Below are 7967 nucleotides of genomic sequence, written 5' to 3'. Positions count from 1 at the left end.
AAGCTTCTTAAGTAAGTTTTATCTTGAACCTTTTGAGTGTTCTTTAGGTTTTTATCTGCTTTAACTATTAACGGACAGCGGGGGCACTGAGCAGAACAGAGCGGCCGTTAGGGAGGAATCCTCCTCCGTGTTCAGCTCCATTTTGAACTGGAGGTAAAAAACGTAACGTCGGAAGTTAATGACAAATAGAAATGTTGACAGGTTGATTTCTGTTAATAACAAAAACAACTATAGTCAATAGAAAAAGAAAATATATATGAAAAGCCGTCTTGGTTCATCTTTCCACTGTTCCTACCATCACCACTCTGGTCTGGTTGGAAACTGAAGGATCTAAACTAAAAGGATGTTCCTCTTTAACTAAAAGGTCTATCTCTGTAGGGATCCATCCCATAATGTTGTCACACACTTAGAATAATGATCTGAGTCTGTCAGCAGCAACAACACAACCTTTAGTGTACGCTGACTTTACTTTTAAATTAGGAGTTTAAACAGAGACACAACAGTAAGAATAAATCCGTCAAATCAAGTCCCCAATAAACAGCATGTGGCCTTGTTTTTTTCAGGTAGTTACCATGGAGCTGTTCCACATTCCCAGACATTTAAAACAAGTCAATCATTAGCGTTATTCTACGAGTCAGATGAATAAATCAGCTGTTTGCTATTTGAGCTGCTCTGTTTCCTGCTGCTCCATCATTCTTTAGTGTCCTCTGGAAACAGGTTGCTGTCCTTTATGTTTCTTTTGGATGACATCATCAGTGTCTTTGCTTTAGACGGAAGAAACTCCAACAGATTTAAAACCACATGCAGTAACAGAAAATACAAACAGGGAATGGAAAATGTCAGACAAAGATTATGAAATGAATAGTAGGAAAATATAATGTTAATCTACTAAACAACAATCACTGGAGAAAATCCAATTAAACATGGCCGACTACCAGTATGTCGGTAATCACTTTTTCACGCAGGGCCATGATGGTTTGGATTTTTTTTCCCCTTTAAAAATAAACACCTTCATTTACAAATTGCATTTTGTGTTTACTTGTGTTGTCCTTGACTATTGTTTAAATTGGTTTGATGTTCCAAAACACTTAAGTGTGACAAACATGCAAAGGAACAGGAAATGAGGAAGGGGGCCAACACTTTTTTCACACCAATGTATTTAACCAGGAACAATTCCATTTAGCTACAGTAACTCTTCTTCAAGGGAATCCTGCGGCGGCAACAAGTTTCATAATAAAGCTAAACAAATCTCTATAGATACTACAACACAAACAAGACATTACACTTGAACTCAGATCGCTGGATTCAGAGTCCAGAGTGGTAACCATTACACCATGCAACCTTTAGAAGTGTTGCAAGGGTTTGCTAGACAGTTTCTTTCATAATAGCCACATGTGTGCTATTGAAGGCACACAACAATCACAACGAAGATGAAAAAGCAACAATTATTGGCTAACTTAAGTCCTTTAATTAGCGCAGCGTTCAGAGGATGTGGAAAAAGCAAGTCAAGAACAAGTTTTAAAGGACTTGCCACTGACAGTGAATACAGCAGTAGATATGTCTACTGTGTACAAACACATGGGAACTTTACATGTGTTGACAATAAAGATGCTCACAAAAAACTTTACTTGCAATTGCATTTCTTGCACACATTCATGTCCTCTTAAATACAAAGAACTGCTAAGTTCTTTATTCCCAATATCATGTCTCAGACATTAGTTCTAGATGAAAACACTAGTTGTCAGAAGTGGGATTTGAACCCACGCCTCTAGTGGAGACTTCGACCTGAACGCAGCGCCTTGGACTGTTCAGTAGGACTTTAGGAAAATTATAATATAGTAAATTAAACATGTCATGATATGGTAAGTTCTCAGTCATCCATGTCATAGTTAACAAGGGAAGGTTTCTCAACTGTCAGTCCAAATATATGGAGACATTGAAGAAAGTCACCAAAGTGACAATGTGCTTGACAATGGCAATACATTGCGCGGGATGTGAAGGCAATTTGCAATACAGGCCAAATCCTATGGTGGGAATCAAGATCCACCAATGTTTCTGTCCACAATCCATCCATCCATCTTCAACCGCTTATCCGGTATCGGGTCGCGAGGGCAGCAGCTCCAGTAAGGGACCCCAAACTTCCCTTTCCCGAGTCACATCAACCAGCTTTGACTGGGGGATCCCGAGGCGTTCCCAGGCCAGGTTGGAGATAAAATCTCTCCACCTAGTCCTGGGTCTTCCCCGAGGCCTCCTCCCAGCTGGACGTGCCTGGAACTGCTCCCTAGGGAGGCGCCCAGGAGGCATCCTTACCAGATGCCCGAACCACCTCAACTGGCTCCTTTCGACGTGAAGGAGCAGCGGCTCTACTCCGAGCTCCTCTCGGATGACTGAGCTTCTCACCCTATCTCTAAGGGAACCCTCCTGAGGAAACCCACTTCGGCCGCTTGTACCCTGGATCTCGTTCTTTCGGTCATGACCCAGCCTTCATGACCATAGGAGAGGGCAGGAACGAAAATTGCCAGGTTGATCGAAAGCTTTGCCTTCTGGCTCAGCTCCCTTTTCGTTACAATGGTGCGATAAATCGAATGTAATACCGCACCGGCTGTTCCGATTCTCCGACCAATCTCACGCTCCATGGTCCCCTCACTCGCAAACAAGAACCCAAGGTACTTAAACTCCTTCACTTGGGGTAAGGACTCACTCCCTACCCGAAGAAAGCACTCCATTGGTTTCCTGCTGAGAACTATGGCCTCCAGATAGATCTGATAGCTGTTTTGGCCAGAGTGCTGGATCATCTTCAATCATAACACATTGATTAGGGTGACTGCTACTCACAGGGTCTAGTTGCTAAGTATTATGTGTCACCATCTTCGTCATTGCCATATTTATCGTCATGGACAGTGAAAGCAGCAGTTCCGTAACCATCTCCATTTGAAGGATCCTGTAAGTTTGTCTTGTATGTAGCCCCCGCCTCGCTAGAGCAACCTGGGCTGACACTACTCTTCATCAGTGTTAGCATTGCTAGAGCAACCTGGGCTGACGCTGCCGGTTGGTAGCTCCTCAGTGTTAGCATTGCTAGCGCAAGCACCGGCTTCTTGCTTCTCTTTATTAACGTCAATGTTAGTGTTGTCAGTAGCCGTTGTGAAAAAGGTTGTTACCTTTGGAAGTTATGCTGAAAACGTTCTGCTTTCTTCCCGCTTCGCGCCTGTCTTTTGTTTTATGAGCGGCAGCACGATCTTTAAGCCACAAGCATTTGCTTTATGGCTTTTTGAGGTTGCGCTGTGCATGTATGCTTATCAGGCTATTTTCCTGTTACTCAGAAATTGGGGAAGCTGCCCCATGTGGAAATGTAGAAGCTGGACGGGCATGGTATTGTATTGGATTCTGACTTTGAATTCAAATATTTGGAATCCAAGAAAATTACGGAACTGATGATGTATCAGTCATTTTGCTGGTGGTTTCTTGGTCACAGCAACAAGCTTGATCATTGACATACAGTTGCACGCCACGTATCACAAAACTGTTGGGTGGGGCCTTTGTGGTGAAAGTAGAAGTACGGATTAAACTTATTTACTCAAGTAAAAGAAACAAAGTACAGGCTTAGCCACTTACTTAAAGTATAAAAGTAAAAGTAGTCTTATGAATGACAAAGCTTATTGATATTACACCCACAGCAATGCTAGACAAACATTTGTGTATCTAAAACAGTTCTCCTATGAGCAAAAATAAACATAATAAACATTATAACGCATGTAAAGCACATACTATTTACATTTCGTCAAAAAAGGCCCAAATCTTTAACTGTGATGCCATTCTCCTCTGTAAAACAGTAGATATCTATATTGTCCGCTATAACATTTTTGATCGCACACTAGACTACTTTGGCTGGGAGATTTGACCTCTTTCAGCCTCCATACTCTTTGAGTGACCTTGTCTCCCATACATGGGCATGCAACTTTGTTAAAACAGAGAGCAGACACGGAGCAGCGGGAACTAGCGGCAAAATTTAGCGAAAACACACTGAATTATCTTGGTTGTAACGGTTTGGATTTAATGCTCAACAACCCCGAAAAAGGCTGGAATTTACAGGCTGGATAGAAAATCACCTATAGAGGATAGAAAGACCCAGAAGAGCCCTCTCAAACCATTAACTTGTTAGCTCTTAGCTGCAACTTTCAATGAGTTTCTATGTTTTATGGTTATTAAATGATTAAACTATGATTCAGAGGTGCTGTTTTTGCTCCTGGGCGAGTGTCTCGGGTTCAGAGGGTTTAAAACTGTGCAATATGTAGTTTGGTTGATGTGTGGAGCATGCTGTTTGGGTCTTTGGGTGTTTTCAAGGCCCCTTGCCTTTAAAAGTAGAGCAGCGTGGCGCAGGGGAAGCGTGCTGGGCCCATAACACAGTGGTCAATGGATTGAAACCATCCTCTGCTATGGTGTTTAACAAAGCAGCTGTTGCTTATAATGTTGCAACTGTCAGAAGTGAAATGTCTATCTTCTGCAGCTCTTTTAAAGACTCTACCATAATACCTTCTGGAGATGCCAGGTCCTCATACTTGCAAAGGATGCGCTCTACCACTGAGCTACATCCCCTGAAGATTTTGGGATGACTCCCACAAGGATATTGAAATATCACTGAATAAAAGAAGAAACCGTGGTAAAACATGTAATGTTAATGTGAATATGGCACTATAACAGAGATCTAATGTTTCATCAAATCAGGTTCGGCAAGTAACCTTTCTGGTTACTTCTTGACAAAAGAAGCAAGTAACCACACAATTAAAAATACTGCGATGGCTTGGAATCGAACCCAGGTCAACTGCTTGGAAGGCAGCTATGCTCACCACTATACTACCATTACTGGACAACACAGTTGGTGTCCTTAAAGGTTGGATTTTTCCTTTCTACTAAATTTAGGCATTAGGATTAATTTCCAAAGGATGATTTGATTAGATCTCTGTTATGGTATACATAAGGGAGCATGTCAATCAATCAAGCTGCCTCCACGAGGATCCACAGACACAGGCAGTGCACTATGATTTGCAATTTGCCCTTGTCTGGCAACTACTAGTAACCAACTGAAAAGTTTATGAACGTTTGTGCAAACGGGTAAAGCTCTGCATTGCAGGTTGTCGTGGCCGAGTGGTTAGGGCGATGGACTAGAAATCCATTGGGGTCTCCCCGCGCAGGTTTGAATCCTGCTGACAACGAGGCTTTCTTTAAGAGTGGTAGCAAACCAATGACTGCTGATCCACGAGGGAATGTACCAGTCCAGCAACAAGGCCGTATTAGAGGTGTGGGACACGTGGATGTGGTGGCTGCCTCACCTCGGCACCGAGCAGCTGGTGCCCTTTAGAGGTGTTGTATTTCTGTATGTGTGGTTAGAGGACGAGGACGGGGACTCTGAACTGGGCACGCCGAGGGTGCAAAGCAAAAGGAAGCGGTGTCAGCTCTGTCCAGAGAGAAAGGACCGCAAATCACACATGTGTGTGGTGGCTGCTGGAGCTGCATGCGAGCCTACTACTGTGCCGACTGCGTTTGCCTGTAGCCTCTTGGCCCCCGTGGACGAGCCCCGAACAAACCTTGAATCTGTTTTGGATAACCTCACACACACACACGTTTACACACACACACACACACACACACACACCCCTGAGTTCCAGGGACCAGGGAAAAGACGGTATAAACCATGTTTACCGTCTGTCATCATGGGGAACGTTAGATCTCTCTCCAACAACATGGAACAGCTGACGGCGCTGACCCGACTGCAGAGGGAGTACCGGGAATGCAGCCTCATGTGTTTGACCGAGACGTGGCTGTGTGAACTTTCTCCCGACTCACACGTCACCCTGGACAGTTACAAACTTTTGCGAGCGGACAGGAAAGCAACGGAGAGCGGTAAGAAGAAGGGAGGGGGATTGCTGTGTTTGTGAACAATAGGTGGTGCCACCCTGGACACATTAGTGTGAAGGAGCAACTCTGTACCAGAGTCTTGGAGCTGTTAGCTGTTAGCATGCGGCCATACTACCTCCCGAGGGAGTTCTCACAGGTTATCGCTGTGACCGTGTACATCCCCCCCTCGGCGGTCACTTCTGCAGCTACAGATCAGATCCACACTGTTGTGTCTCAACTTCAAAACCAGCACCCCCATTCCCTTGTCCTCATCTCCGGGGACTTCAATCATGCTTCCCTGTCCTCTGTTCTCCCCACCTTCACCCAGTATGTTAATTGCCACACCAGAGGCGTCACAACTTTGGACTTACTGTATGCTAATATCAAAGAAGCATACACCTCATCCCCCCTCCCCCCCCTCGGCCGCTCAGATCACAATCTCGTCCATCTGGTCACAGACTACTCCCCTGTGGTGACCAAACAACAACCTGTGGAGAGGCTTGTGAAGCAGTGGTCTGAGGAGGCAAGTGATAGGCTCAGGGACTGCTTTGAAATTACAGACTGGGAAGCACTCTGCACCCCCCACGGCACCGACATTGACAGCATGACACAATGCATCACAGACTAAAACAACTTCTGTGTGGAGAACACTGTGCCCTCCAAGTTGGTCCAGTGCTTTCCCAACAACAAACCCTGGGTGACCTCTGAGATAAAAGATCTGCTAAATGAGAAGAAGAGGGTCTTTGCTTCAGGGGACAGAAAGGAGCTGTGCACAGTCCAGAAGGAACTCCGGCTCAGGATCAGGAGGGGGAAGGTCATCTACGGGAGAAAATCAGGAAAGAGTTTGGAGCAGAACAATGCTAGGGACGTCTGGAGAGGGCTGCAGAACATCTCCGGCCACGGCAAAGCTGTGGGAAGAAGCCAAGCCGGAGGAGACAAGGACTAGGCAGATGAGCTGAATCTGTTTTTTAACACATTTGACTCTGCCTCCTCGCCTCCCTCTTCACACCCCCAGCCCCCTCTCTCACACCTCCCCTGGCCTCCCCTCCTCAGCCTGCCACCTTCAACGACCCGCATCAACAATGGACCCACCAGCCCGCTCCTCCCCCCTCTCCCCGCTCATCAGTTCACCACCCCCCTCTCCCCCTCCCTGAGACCCTCACCTCCCAGCATCCACACACCCCAGTCATCCTCCACCCCCTTCTCCATAACAGATGATCAGGTGAGAAGTCAACTGAAGAAGATAGAGGCAACGAAAGCCCCGGGCCCGGACGGCATCAGCCCAAGTCTCCTCAGGGACTGTGCTGACCAGCTCTGTGGTGTGTTAAGGCACTTATTCAACCTGAGCCTGAGCCTTGAGAAGGTCACAGCCCTGTGTGGTCCCGGTACCAAAGTCTCCGCGCCCCAGGGAGCCAAACCACTTCAGGCCTGTTGCCCTGACTTCTCACCTGATGAAGACCATGGAGAGGATCATCCTGCGTCACCTGCGACCCCTGGTGGGCACACAGCTGGACCCCCTGCAGTTTTCTTACCAGCCTGGGATTGGGGTGGATGACGCAGTGATCTACTTGCTGAAAAGATCGCTGCTCCACCTGGAGGACAGCGGGAGCACTGTGAGAGTCATGTTTTTTTACTTCTCCAGTGCTTTTAACACCATCCAGTCTTCGCTGCTCAGAGTGAAGATGGAGAGTGCCGGAGTGGACCAACATCTGGCTGCATGGGCTACGGACTACCTCACCAACAGACCACAGTATGTGAGGCTCCATCACTGTGTGTCTGACGTGGTGCACTGCACCACAGGTACCCCTCAGGGTACGGTGCTCTCCCCCTCCCTTTTCACCCTCCACACCTCGGACTTCACACACAACACCACCCACTGCCACATCCAGAAGTTCTCCAATGACACTGCCGTTGTTGGTTGTGTCTCTGAGGGGAACGATCTGGAATACAGGTCTGTTATCAGGGACTTTATCAGCTGGTGTGAGCTCAACCAGCTTCAGCTTAACACCAGCAAGACAAAGGAGATGATTGTCGACTTCAGGAGGAAAACATCCCCTTTCTCACCGTTGAGCATC

At 46.5% G+C, this 7967-nt stretch overlaps 1 non-coding gene across 1 annotated transcript; it reads left to right on the top strand.

Moving 5' to 3' along the window:
* The first annotated feature begins 5128 nt into the window (after positions 1 to 5128).
* On the top strand, positions 5129 to 5210 carry trnas-aga. The gene has a single exon. It is a non-coding gene; the product is annotated as a tRNA-Ser (tRNA).
* The last annotated feature ends 2757 nt before the right edge of the window (positions 5211 to 7967 follow it).

This window comes from Etheostoma cragini, unplaced genomic scaffold, assembly GCF_013103735.1.
Source record: "Etheostoma cragini isolate CJK2018 unplaced genomic scaffold, CSU_Ecrag_1.0 ScbMSFa_379, whole genome shotgun sequence".
Taxonomy (NCBI): Eukaryota; Metazoa; Chordata; class Actinopteri; order Perciformes; family Percidae; genus Etheostoma; species Etheostoma cragini.
This window is presented reverse-complemented; position numbering and strand designations above follow the sequence as displayed.